Here is a 14453-nt window from a genome sequence, read left to right as displayed (position 1 = left end):
ATTCAAGGTAGCCTGCACGTTTGTAACCTGCTCTGTTTTGTCCTCTGCAGAAAATGTTTCATAAAACTCTAGAAGTTCTTCAAAGTTTTTCAAAGAAGATACTAGAAGCTCACATAGTCCATCGAGTCGGGCACAGAGGTCATAGACCAGCTTGGTCGTTGGCGTTCTGAAAAGTTCCATCCTTTTGTTGGATTCCCTTACGGTGTTTATTAAGTCCTTGGCTAAGGGCATAATATCCCTCACACATGTAAGATGGCGGAGATTGTCTACAACTGCCAACTTTAAACTGTGAGCAGTGCAGTGCACATAACACGCTTTTGGTTGTATATGTGAAACTAATTTTTTAGTCTTTTGAACTCACATCTCATATTCGAGGCACCATCATAGCACTGTCCTCTTAAATTGTCCATTGAAGAATCAAGACGAGCAAAAAAGTCTTTTAAAATAATAAACAGGGTTTGTCATTCAGTGATGGGGGTCTCATATAAGTCAATAAATTCTTTGTTGATGATTAAGGAATCATCGACAGTATGAATACAAAATGACACTTGTTCGTGAATCGAAGAATCACTTGCTTCGTCAACCATAATAGAAAAATGTTCAGTCTTCTTGATTGAAGCCAATGCCTTTCTCAACACAGACTTTCCTAGGAGATCAATGATCTCGCGGACTACCGACTTCGTCCGCGCAGTGGGGCCTGCTGCTTCTCTTCAACCCAAGTAACGTACATTTATGACTGGTTACTACGGTGCTACAGTATTATACTTGACTTGGCCATACTTTGGCATGCAATAGTTTAGTGTCACTGGCTTCTGAAGAAGGCCAAATTAAACTTCCTGGCAGATTATTTTGGCTGAAACGTGGGTAAAGATTGGTTTCTATTTGCAACCGAGGCTAACGTGTTACATGTTCAATTACCACAGTTGTTGACAGGGTTGCGCAATTTTAAAAATTCTTAAATTTTATTATTTATTCTTTTTTCTTTTTCAGATTTTTAATTTTTATTTCGTGCCGCATTATGGGACTATAAATAAACTTTTTGTAAATATTTTCGATATTTATTTCATAGCTCGGTGAGTACCATGGATTAAATCAAATGAGAATGAAATTCTAGATCGTTGAATCGAAAAGATGGCGTGTACATTTATACGAATAATATAAAAAGATATACTATGCATATACAATTGAATTTTGTACTTTATCCATCTTCTGTAACTGTAAGCATGTTTATTGAAAAAATCAGCAGCTAGTTGCAGCATAGTACTGTAGTCAAATGGATCATGCCGATATGTACTACAGTACAGTACCAAGCTGCATACAATTGCATGCTTTTGACATTCGCTAATATTGCAATAATTTTAATCTTCGAAGAAGGACACTATGTAGCTGAAACCGGTTAAGAAACAAAATTTCTATTGAGCAACTGGTTGAAGATTTTGTCAATAAATATATAACTGAATGTGTTGTATCAAAGTACAATATCTTCATATACTAGTTGGATAACTATCATTTCTTTTAGATGAAACGCTACTCGTCAGTTTAGTTCCTGAGGTACGAAACGTTTGGACTTTTTAAACTCATCGAAAATGACAATTTTATAATTTTACTCCACGTGGAAAAGTTTCTGCGGACGCCCCTGCATTCAGCATAAACAAACATGACGCACGGCGCATAAATATTAGGAAAGTCACATTGCTGTATAATTACAGGGTTGCAGAACAATCACTGAATGCAGTCACTTCCATTACATATCTACGAGTATGCATTCGGAGCGTTTTCAAGTGGAACGATCACATAAAATCTCGGAGAAGGCAGATGCCAGACTGAAATTCATTGGGAGAAACCTCGGAAATCCAAACTGAAAAGAGGTTACTTTGGAGACCCTTATAGGATCAACACTCCAATTTTGTTTGTCAGTCTGGTGCCCGATCCACATAGCATTGACGGAGGAGATAGAGAAGATCCAAAGAAGAGAAGCACTTTTCGTTACAGGTTAATTTAGGGAATGAGAAAGCTCCACGGCGATGTTCAGCCAGCTTCAGTTGCAGACGTTGCAAGAGAGGCGTTTTGCATCACTGTGTTGTGTATTGGAAAAAAATCCAAAGTGCACCTTCCTAGAAGAGTCAGCCAACATAATCCTCCCTCCTGCGTGTGTCTCGTGAAAAGACCATGAAGATAAGCAGCAATTGTTCTTCCTGCGGTGCGTTCGATGGTGGCACAGGAAAAGGGTAACTGACAGTGGTATACAAGATATCCTGCGCCTCGTACCGTAAAGTGAATTACAGAATATAGATGTACATCTAAATAGTTGCAGGTCAAATCAGGTGCAAAATTACATCGTACTGAACGACTTGTCGTTGCATCAAGGGCGGAACAAGAGGCAGTAATATAGGATGTCACATACACTCAAAGGACCATCCGATACTACTGTAGCAAGGCTTAAGAAAACCGACGGAAGTGGGGAACGTTCTAAGACAATGCTGCTCAGCACTGTGTCAAATAATAGGCATCGAAATTCCTTTATTGTTCAGAACTGTAAGCAACTGGCGAAGAGCAGCATTAGAGCAGAAACATTTGGCTTTCAAACAGTAGTTTCTGCTAGAATGAAATTTTAATACAGCGGAGTGTGCGCTGCTATGAAATTTCCTGGCAGATTAAAACTGTGTGCCGGACCGAGACTCCATCTCGGGACCTTTGCCTATCGCGGGCAAGTGCTCTACTGACTGAGCTACCCAAGCAGGACTCACGCCCCGTCCTCACAGCTTTAATTCCGCCAGTACCTCGTCTCCTACCTTCCAAACTTCACAGAGCTCTCCTGCGAACCTTGCAGAACTAGCACTCCTGGAAGAAAGGATATTGCGGAGACATGGCTTAACCACGCCTGGGGGATGTTTCTAGAATGAAATTTTCACTCTACAGCGGAGTGTGCGCTGATATGAAACTTCCTGGCAGGGGGCCAACCGCACAATAACCCTGGGTTCGGTGTGGGGCGGAGGAGGGGTGAAGTGCACTGCGGTAGTCGTTGTGCGGTTGTGCACCACTGCGGCTGCGGCGGGGACTTCGCCTCTCCGTCGTTTCTAGGCCCCCGGTTAAAATACAAATACAAATACAAACGTTATGTCTTGTCACGTAACAGCGTGGATGTTATATCCTCGTACCAGCAGTGTCCAGCGACAGATTTGCACCTGGTGTTTAGAATTTGAGCTAATTCTTTCCAGCGTAAATCGGTTCCGCATTAACGCTTTAGCATATCTACCAAGTTTCGCTGCCTTATGATAATTACGGTCCACAATGGACGCCGGTGAGTAGCTACATTATAATTATAACCAAGTGGTACGTGTTTAAGAACACACTGTGTACCAGTAATGGGCACACTTTGCAAATTAGGAAGTAGTAGTATGTTTGACTGTAAGAAACCATACTGTTAACGTATTGTACAATAAACGAGTATGCTTCACCACTATGTGAACCCTCTGGTGAATTTCCTAACGGATTGTCGATTCCTCGTAAACACGGATGGAAAGCCGATTCCTCGTAAACATGGATGGAAAGCGGTCCTCAAAATAGAAAGCAATAGTAACGCAAATACCACTGGGGTCAGTTACGTCACTTACTCTCTACAATACCCATATGAAAACATTCCTATGGAAGCAAACAGAATGTGATGATGGTACCGTATTTTTGAAGAAGGAGCGCCAACACCACATTAGAGTTGCGACATTGAACGTTGCAAAGCAGGATAAAGTGTGAAGCAAAACTAACAACATGCGCTAAAAGCAGCCAAGACTACAACAGCCTAATATATGAATGTCTTCATTTTTCTCGCGGAACGATGAACTGAAGCCTGCGACGGATATCAGACTCTATGAGACAATTACACAATCACTCAGCGGTTATCATAGTTCGTTTTCGGCTACTGCAAATACAGAGACGAAATTCCTGGAGATCTCAATTCCTGCTACGAATTCTGAATGGACCGCATTGGTCGCGAATTGTAGATATGCAAGAAAAACTACAAGATCTTATAAAAGTCTTTCCTATACTAAAAAAGGTTTTATTGATTATATTTGCAATAATATTCTAATGCTATATTTAAATTTTAGTAGCAAATTTAATTTAATATGTTTGTTGCAAGAATACCGTTTAAGTATGAATTTTTCAGGATTCAGTTTGTTCTAACCGTCTACATTCGACTTGAGACACCAAAATATTGGGTTGGTGCATACCCTTCGCAGAGTTTTTCCGTAATTTTAATACACAATGGGTACATACATCTGAGACTTTAGTCATCAATAATATGTTCTCCTTCACTATTTACAACAGTCTGCCAACACTGTGGTAACTTCTCGATTCCGCGAGTGTATAAATCACGTAGTTTTGAACTGGAAAAACTCGTCGAGCCATTTTCAGAGCACATTTTCATCCGGAAATGAGATTCCTTGAAAGTTGTTCGATAGTGAGCGGAAAAGGTGAAAATCTAAGTTCGCAAGATCAGGTGAATAGTAGTAGTAGTATTTACAAATTTATATCAATTTAAAATAATCCAACACAAATACTCATATATTTACAGACTTCTAATTAGAGACGGTCATTAGATTTACTCCTGGTATATAATACTCTTTTTTACAAATAACTTATTAAATAATGTAATGCCACATTGTTCACTCATATCTCACTATCAGTCACTCCACACACATTGTTTCATAACACTTCACTCATTACACACACACACACACACACACACACTCGCGCGCGCGCGCGCACGCACGCACACACACACACAGGTGATCTCTGGGCCATTTTCTGCACCGCAACTTCCCATTTGCTATCCTGAAAAACTGAGTCAGCATCCCTCCATAATGAGTGAGATGTTGAGCTCAGAAACAGGAAGAGGTGTTAGTATTGTGCCATGCATAGCTTTGGGTAAGTATTTCCAGAAAGGAAAAAAAGAAGGAAAAAAACATCAAGTGAAGGTGCTATGTGGAATGTTGGATATTTTACAATCATTATTATTATTATTTATTTGTATAACATTTTTTTATCAAACCCCTACTCTTTTTTAGCTAGGTAATCCTTCAATGTATAAAATATATTGCATAACAGGTACTTTTAAGCTGCCTTTTTAAATAAATGTATTTTTGCAATTTCTTTAATCTCTTTTGGTAATTTATTGTACAGTTTTATTCCTTGGCAGAAAATGCTGTTTTGAGTTTTATGTTTATTTTTTCTTGGTAAATGTAAGTTGAGTCTATCTCTTGATGCGTGGTCATGGACAGAGCTGTTCGTGCAGTAATTACCAATGTTATTTTTAATGTATACAACTGCCTGGTAAATGTATTCACATGGAGCAGTTAAAATCCCCTGTGTTCTGAACAGATCTTTACAATGAGCTCGACTAATATTTTTGGTTATTAGCTCGACTAGTATTTTTGGTTATTAGGTGGGTATGGAATGACTACCCAACACAACTTCTGTATAGTGTTTGTTGTTAGTCTAGCAGAATGCGGGCGGGTGTTCGTTGTTCATGGCTTGCATCTGAAGGACGTCTCAGTTGTTGACAATAATGTCAGCAATGCTGGTTACACCTCGGAGGAGCAATTCGCATTGTACCACACCGTCGCTGTTCCACAAGATGAGTAACATTATCCTTTTGTGGATGCGTAAGGGTCTTTGTAGCGGGAGTTGCTGCTTTGTTTGGGCTCAGCGATTAATTTCTTTTCCTTATGTTAGCAAAAAGACACCTTTTCTCGTTACTAGTAACAATACAAGATAGGAATGGTCGGTGCTGTTCACGTGCCAATTGAATGACGAGCAAACAGAGGTGCGCATATGGCCAACCGTTGAATTTTGTGATTCTGGGTTAGAGCATGTAGTGCCCATGCACCCGGTTTTGAACCTTCCAAAATGCGTGCAAATGTCGTACGATGAAGGAATCATCACAGTTCATCACTATTGACCTCGAGTAGACTGGCGTGGATCATTGTGGACTAATGCGTTCATCGAGCATCGTCAAACCTCGAAGGTCTTCCTCAACGTGAAGATTCACTATTGTCAAAACGATCCTCCTTAAAACTATTTTCTTGCCTTGCAAATGTCTCTGGCTGCCTCTGCTGCTGTCACCCATCTACTGAACTCAAATAGAAGAATATGTCGGAAATCTTCCGATTTCTCCACTTGGCATTACATTTTCCAGCGTTCATAGCGCCAGTCACTATCTCTAAATGGCAAAATGACTATGTGTTAACCCAAGTAGCAACAGTGAATAGCCGGCGCGGTGGCCCAACGGTTCTTGGCGCTTCAGTCCTGAACCGCGCGACTGCTACGGTCGCAGGTTCAAATCCTGCCTCGGGCATGGATGTGTGTGATGTCCTTAGGTTAGTTAGGTTTAAGTAGTTCTAAGTTCTAGGGGACTAATGACCTCAGATGTTAAGTCCCATAGTGCTCAGAGCCATTTGAACCATTTTAACAGTGAATACAAATAAAAAATGACAATCGCTACCTAAACCCATAGTAACCGGAATACCAACATGCAAAACAAAAACGCTACGAACTTTCGCGGCAACGTAATACGTAGCGAAATTGCAACATACCTGAAAGACATTCCTAGACAAATTTCTTCGAACCAAAGGACATAAAATGGTGCGATCGATTCCTTCAAGATGGTACTGTTATCCGCAAAAATCAATTACAAGTTTTATTTCTTTAAATGGATGCCCTAGTTTCTTTATCCAAGTTCAAGCTAGGAACGGGAGGAAGATTAGGTTTAACGGGCCGTCGACAACAGGATGATTACATGCGGTACACGAGCCCTTATTGAGGATGGATATAGAATGAAATCGGCATGTCCTGCTCAGAAGGACCATCCACGTATTTGCCTTAGGCGATTTAGATCAAAGCACGGAAAACCGAAATCTGGATAACCAGCCAGGGATTTGGGTCGCCAGCCACCCGAATGCGAGTCCTCAGAGAAAAAAAAATTCTATATGCATGTGATCGTACCTGTCTTAGGCTAAAATTGGTTGTTTTGAATTGCAAGTTTTAAATCTAATGTAAGATCATTTCACTAGAACAACTCCTTCAATTTCATGGATGAATTTCTATCTAAAAACTGTTAGTCTGTTAAAAAAATTTAATAAACTTTTAAAGAATAGTTGCATAGGTAGTACCGAACCATAACACGTCCATTAATGTTAACATTAATCGTGTAGACATAGCCTGTAAAGTGACTCGTCCCACATCATTTCGATCAAAGAATCGTTTATATGATTTACGGAACATATAAATAACTGACAAACTCTTTTGATATACAAATAAAAATTTGCGAACTAATTTCTATTACAGGTGGGAAAAAACTTTAATTCAAAAGGCGGTATTTTGTTTGTTGCAGGTTTTGTAGGCATATGAGATTTTGCTGTCCCGAATGGTACCTAGTGGTCATATGCTACTGCGCTGCCTTTCAGAATAGGATTATTTTTACGAAATCTAATTACGTAAAGTGTAGAACTCAAATCCACACCGGTTGAGGTGGCGCAGTGGTTAGGACACAAGACTCGCAATCGGGAGGACGACGGTTCAAATCCCCGTCCGGCCATCCAGATTCAGGTTTTCAGAGATTTCCGTATATCGCTTACGACAAATGCCGGAATGGTTCCTTTGAAAGGACACGACCGATTTCCCTCCCCAGCCATCCCTTATCTGAACATGTACTCCGTCTCTAACGATCTCGTTGTCGACTGGACTTAAACTCTAATCTTCCTTCCTTCCTTCAAAAACTAAAACGAATAGTGGAGGTTTCCATTTGGAAAAAAAAGGTTGATCTTTTCACTGATAAGAATGCAGTCAAGGAGAAAACTAATGACAACATCTTATGTCACCATCTCAAACCAGTCGCGATCATGAGTCTTCCCGAACAAAAACTTACTACAAGCGTAGATACACTCTTAAGACAAAACAAAACGACCTACCACGAAGAAGTTATCCGAATGGAACGGAAATCGATAGATGTGATGTACATAAACAGACAAAAAAAAAAAAGATTACAATTTCAGAAAAACTGGATGATTTATTCAAGAGAATGAGATTCACAAACCAAGTAAGTAAATAACGAGATGGTCCGTCTCTGGCCCTTGTGCAAGCAGTTATTCGGCTTGCATTGATACAGTTTTTATACTTACATGAATATGGTGTCTGTCCGAAAGAACAGACACCAGTCCATATAAGTATATAGTTCTGGCAATGACCTTCCTCTTCTGTGCGGATGCACACATATTACCCGAACTCTTACGGGACTTGGTAAGAATGTCTTCCACGAGTAATGAGTGTGTTGGGTAGGGACACCACGAATGTAGTGTGTGGACATATAAGGTGAGAATGTTGGTCTCGCGTGAGACGTGCGCGAGATAGTCCCTGCAGTCGCACTACCCTCTGTGCCATCGGTGGCTCAAATGGATAGAGCGTCTGCCATTTAAGCAGGAGATCCCGGGTTCGAGTACCAGTCGGGGCACACATTTTCACCTGTCCCCGTTGATATATATCAACGCCCGTCAGCAGCTGAAGTTATTAATATATAATTCTAATTTCGATAGAGTTTTTGGATATACTCCTGAGGAATATCGTGCCAAATTCTGTACAACTGACGCTTTAGATCGTCAAAATCCCGATCTGCTTGGAGGGCCTGCCCATAATGCTCCATAAGTTTTCAGTTGGGCAGAGATCCGGTGACCTTAATGGCCAACGTAGTGTTTAGCAAACACGAAGAAAAGCAGTAGAAACTCTCGCTGTGTGCGGGTGGGCATTATCTTGCTGAAACGTAAGTCCAGGATTGGGCGTAGAATGTCGTCGACGTACCGCTTGTCTGTAAGGGTGCCGCGGATAACAACCAAAGGGATACTGCTATGAAAAGAAACGACACGCCAGACCATCACTCCTGGTTGTTGGGACATTGGCGGGTGGCAGTCACGTTGGTATCTTAACTGCTGCCCGGGGTGCCTCCAGAACACGGCTTCGCTAGTCATATGGGTTCATTTCGAAGCAGAACTCATCGCTACAAACAATTCTACCACAGTCAGTGAGATTTCACGCCGAAGGCATGTCTGGAGGCGCCCCGGACGGCGGTGGGATATCAACCTGACTGTCGCCCCCATACGACCCAACAACCAGAAGCGACGATCTCGCACGCCATTTCATTTCAAAGCCAGATACCTTTAGTTGTCATCCGCGGCAACCTTAGATCACAACGGTACGCCGACGATATTCTACGCCCTCTTTGGCTACCCTTCATGACAAGGCATCTTGGGTTTACATTTCAGCAAGATAACGCCCACCACACAGGGTGAGAGTTACTACTGCTTGTCTTTGTGCTTTTTAAACCCTGCCTTGGTCAGCAAGGTAGCCGGATTTCTTCAAGATTGAGCATGTTTGAACACTATGCACAGGGCCCTCCAACCATCTCGAGATTTTGACGATCTAACTCCAGTTTTTCTGAAACTGTAATGACTTTTTTTGTCTGTACAGGGTATCCAATGGTCATGACCGGGCCAAATATCTCACGAAACAAGCGTCAGACGAAAAAACTACAAAGGACGAAACTTGTCTAGCTTGAAGGGGGAAAGCAGATGGCGCTATGGTTGGCCCGCTAGATGGCGCTGCCATAGGTCAAACGGATATCAACTGCGTTTTTTAAAATAGGAACCCCCCTTTCTTACTACATATTCGTGTAGTACGTAAAGAAATATGAATGTTTTAGTTGCACCACTTTTTTCGCTTTGTGATAGGTGGCGCTGTAATAGTCACAAACACATGGCTCACAATTTTAGAAGAACAGTTGGTAACAGATAGGTTTTTTAAAATTAAAATACAGAATGTAGGTACGTTTGAACATTTTATTTCGGTTGTTCCAATGTGATACACGTACCTTAGTCAACTTATCATTTCTGAGAACGCATGCTGTTACAGCTTGATTACTTGTAAATACTACATTAATGCAATAAATGCTCAAAATGATGTCCGTCAACCTCACTGAATTTGGCAATACGTGTAACGACATTCCTCTCAGCAGCGAGTAGTTCGCCTTCCGTAATGTTCGCACATGCATTCGCAACGCACGTTGTCAGGCATTGTCTACATCTACATCTACATCTACATCCATAATCCGCAAGCCTCCTGACGGTGTGTGGCGGAGGGTACCTTGAGTACCTCTATCGGTTCTCCCTTCTATTCCAGTCTCGTATTGTTCGTGGAAAGAAGGATTGTAGGTATGCTTCTGTGTGGGCTCTAATCTCTCTGATTTTATCTTCATGGTCTCTTCGCGAGATATAAGTAGGAGGGAGCAATATACTGCTTGACTCTTCAGTGAAGTTATGTTCTCGAAACTTTAACAAAAGCCCGTACCGAGCTATTGAGCGTCTCTCCTGCAGAGTCTTCCACTGGAGTTTATCTATCATCTCCGTAACGCTTTCGGGATTACTAAATGATCCTGTAACGAAGCGCGCTGCTCTCCGTTGGATCTTCTCTATCTCTTCTATCAACACTGTCTGGTACGGATCCCACACTGCTGAGCAGTGTTCAAGCAGTGGACGAACAAGCGTACTGTAACCTATTTCCTTTGTTTTCGGACTGCATTTCCTTAGGATTCTTCCAATGAATCTCAGTCTGGCATCTGCTTTACCGACGATTAATTTCATATGCTCATTCCATTTCAAATCACTCCTAATGCCTACTCCCAGATAATTTATGGAATTAACTGCTTCCAGTTGCTGACCTGCTATATTGTAGCTAAATGATAAGGGATCTATCTTTCTATGTATTTGCAGCACATTACACTTGTCTACATTGAGATTCAATTGCCATTCCCTGCACCATGCGTCAATTCGCTGCAGATCCTCCTGCATTTCCGTACAATTTTCCATTGTTACAACCTCTCGTACACCACAGCATCATCTGCAAAAAGCCTCAGTGAACTTCCGATGTCATCCACAAGGTCATTTACGTATATTGTCAATAGCAACGGTCCTATGACACTCCTCTGCGGCACACCTGAAATCACTCTTACTTCGGAAGACTTCTCTCCATTGAGAATGACATGCTCCCTTCTGTTATCTAGGAACTCTTCAATCCAATCACACAATTGGTCTGATACTCTATATGTTCTTACTTTGTTCATTAAACGACTGTGGGGAACTGTATCGAAAGCCTTGCGGAAGTCAAGAAACACGGCATCTACCTGTGAACCCGTGTCTATGGCCCTCTGAGTCTCGTGGACGAATAGCGCGAGCTGGGTTTCACACGACCGTCTTTTTCGAAACCCATGCTGATTCCTACAGAGTAGATTTTTAGTCTCCAGAAAAGTCATTATACTCGAACATAATACGTGTTCCAAAATCCTACAACTGATCGACGTTAGAGATATAGGTCTATAGTTTTGCACATCTGTTCGACGTCCCTTCTTGAAAACGGGGATGACCTGTGCCGTTTTCCAATCCTTTGGAACGCTACGCTCTTCTAGAGACCTACAGTACACCGCTGCAAGAAGGCGAGCAAGTTCCTTCGCGTACTCTCTGTAAAATCGAACTGGTGTCCCATCAGGTACAGCGGCCTTTCCTCTTTTGAGCAATTTTAATTGTTTCTCTAACCCTCTGTCGTCTTCTTCGATATATACCATTTTGTCATCTGTACGACAATCTAGAGAAGGAACTACAGTGCAGTCTTCCTCTGTGAAACAGCTTTGGAAAAAGACATTTAGTATTTCGGCCTTTAGTCTGTCATCCTCTGTTTCAGTACCATTTTGGTCACAGAGTGTCTGGACATTTTGTTTTGGTCCACCTACCGCTTTGACATAAGACAAAATTTCTTAGGATTTTCTGCCAAGTCAGTACATAGAACATTACTTTCGAATTCATTGAACGCCTCTCGCATAGCATCACACTACATTTCGCTTCGCGTAATTTTTGTTTGTCTGCAGGGCTTTGGCTGTGTTTATGTTTGCTGTGAAGTTCCCTTTGCTTCCGCAGCAGTTTTCTAACTCGGTTGTTGTACCACGGTGGCTCTTTTCCATCTCTTACGATCTTGCTTGGCACATACTCATCTAACGCATATTGTGCGATGGTTTTGAACTTTGTCCACTGATCCTCAACACTATCTGTACTTGAGACAAAACTTTTGCGTTGAGCCGTCAGGTACTCTGTAATCTGCTTTTTGTCACTTTCTCTAAATAGAAAAATCTTCCTACCTTTTTTAATATTTCTGTTCACAGCTGAAATCATCGATGCAGTAACCGCCTTATGATCGCTGATTCCTTGTACTGGGTTAACTGTTTCAAATAGTTCGGGTCTGTTTGTCACCAGAATGTCTAATATGGATCACAATAGCAAATATCCTTCGACTTTCCCCACAGAAAGAAATCTGCAGACGTCAGATCCGGTGAAGGTGCGGGCCATGGTATGGTGCTTCGACGACCAATCCACTTGTCATGAAATATGCTATTCAATACCGCTTCAACCGCACGCGAGCAATGTACCGGACATCCATCATGTTGGCAGTACATCGCCATTCCGTCATGCAGTGAAACATCTTGCAGTAACATCGGTAGAATTTTACGTAGGAAATCAGCATACAATGCACCATTTAGATTGCCATCGATAAAACGGAGGCCAATTATCCATCCTCCCGTAGTGCCGTACCATACATTAACCCGCCAAGGTCGCTGATGTTCCACTTGTCGCAGCCATCGTGGATTTTCCGTTGCCCTATAGTGCTTATTATGCCGCTTTCCGTTACCGCTGTTGGTGAATGACGCTTCGTTGCTAAATGGAACGAGTGCAAAAAATCTATCATCGTCCCGTAATTTCTCTTATGCCCAGTGGCAGAACTGTACACGACGTTCAAAGTCGTCGCCATGCAATTCCTTGTGCATAGAAATATGGTACGGCTGCAATCGATGTTGATGTAGCATTCTCAACACCGACGTTTTTGAGATTCCCAATTCTCGTGCAATTTGTCTGCTACTGATGTGCGGATTAGCCGCGACAGCAGCTAAAACACCTACTTGGGCATCATCATTTCTTGCAGGTCGTGGTTGACGTTTCACATGTGGCTGAACACTTCCTGTTCCCTTAAATAACGCAACTATCTGGCGAACGGTCCAGACACTTGGATGATGGCGTCCAGGATACCGAGCAGCATACATAGCACACGCCCGTTGGGCATTTTCATCACAATAGCCATACATCAACACGATATCGACCTTTTCCGCAATTGGTAAACGGTCCATTTTAACACGGGTAATGTATCACGAAGCAAATACCGTCCGCACTGGCGGGATATTACGTGATACCACATACTTATACGTTTGTGACTATTACAGCGCCATATATCACAAAGCGAAAAAAGTGGTCCAACTAAAACATTCTTATGTCTTTACGTATTACACGAATACGTAATAAAAAATGGGGGTTCCTATTAAAAAAAACGCAGTTGATATCCGTTTGACCTATGGCAGCGCCATCTAGCGGGCCAACCATAGCGCCATATGGTTTCCCCCTTCAAGCTGGACAAGTTTCGTTCTTTGTAGTTTTTTCGTTTGATGCTTATTTCGTGAGATATTTGGCCCGCTCACGATCAATGGACCACCCTGTATATGTACATCACATATATCGATTTGCGTCCCATTAGGATAATTTCTTCGTGGTAGCGGGCCAACCATAGCGCCATATGGTTTCCCCCTTCAAGCTGGACAAGTTTCGTTCTTTGTAGTTTCTTCGTTTGATGCTTATTTCGTGAGATATTTGGCCCGCTCACGATCAATGGACCACCCTGTATATGTACATCACATATATCGATTTGCGTCCCATTAGGATAATTTCTTCGTGGTAGGTCTTTTTATTTGCCTTACAGTCTTACAGTGCATTTAAACGTCGCGATTTCCAAATATTTCAGCTAACTTTGGGATACTCCAGTATCGTGAAAACCGGGAGTCTCGAAAATCATACAAAATTCCAAAAAAGTCACAAGCTTTGTTTAACAGAGGATTCTGTTGAGTTGCGGTCCTGAGGTTTAGCCTACATGGATTGGTTCCTGAGCGGAGTGGCTGTACCAAACATTCCTCAAGAAAAAGGCGCTCATTCACATGCTGACCTGTCACGTTTCCTGAGTTCATAGATGGAAGCGACAAACCATAGGACGTTGAGGGAAGGCAAGGCAGAAACGAAATCATGTTCCACTAAGAAAACGTATCGAAAGACTGGTTTTATCGAACGTACGTGTAAACGAGATTAAGATATAGCATTTACCTCATCTATATGCTCGAATAGCAGTAATCTGCACACCTGTGTTCACGATCTGAGAGCTGAGTGTAGTACAAATATTAGTGAGTGCACACTTCGATTGTATACAGTGTAAATTATGAAGTTGCCAAAGTTGTGAAGGTTTTTCGCTGTTATTAAGACAAGTAGATGACA

Source organism: Schistocerca piceifrons, chromosome 7, assembly GCF_021461385.2.
Source record: "Schistocerca piceifrons isolate TAMUIC-IGC-003096 chromosome 7, iqSchPice1.1, whole genome shotgun sequence".
Taxonomy (NCBI): domain Eukaryota; kingdom Metazoa; phylum Arthropoda; class Insecta; order Orthoptera; family Acrididae; genus Schistocerca; species Schistocerca piceifrons.
Note: the sequence above shows the minus strand (reverse complement) of the source record.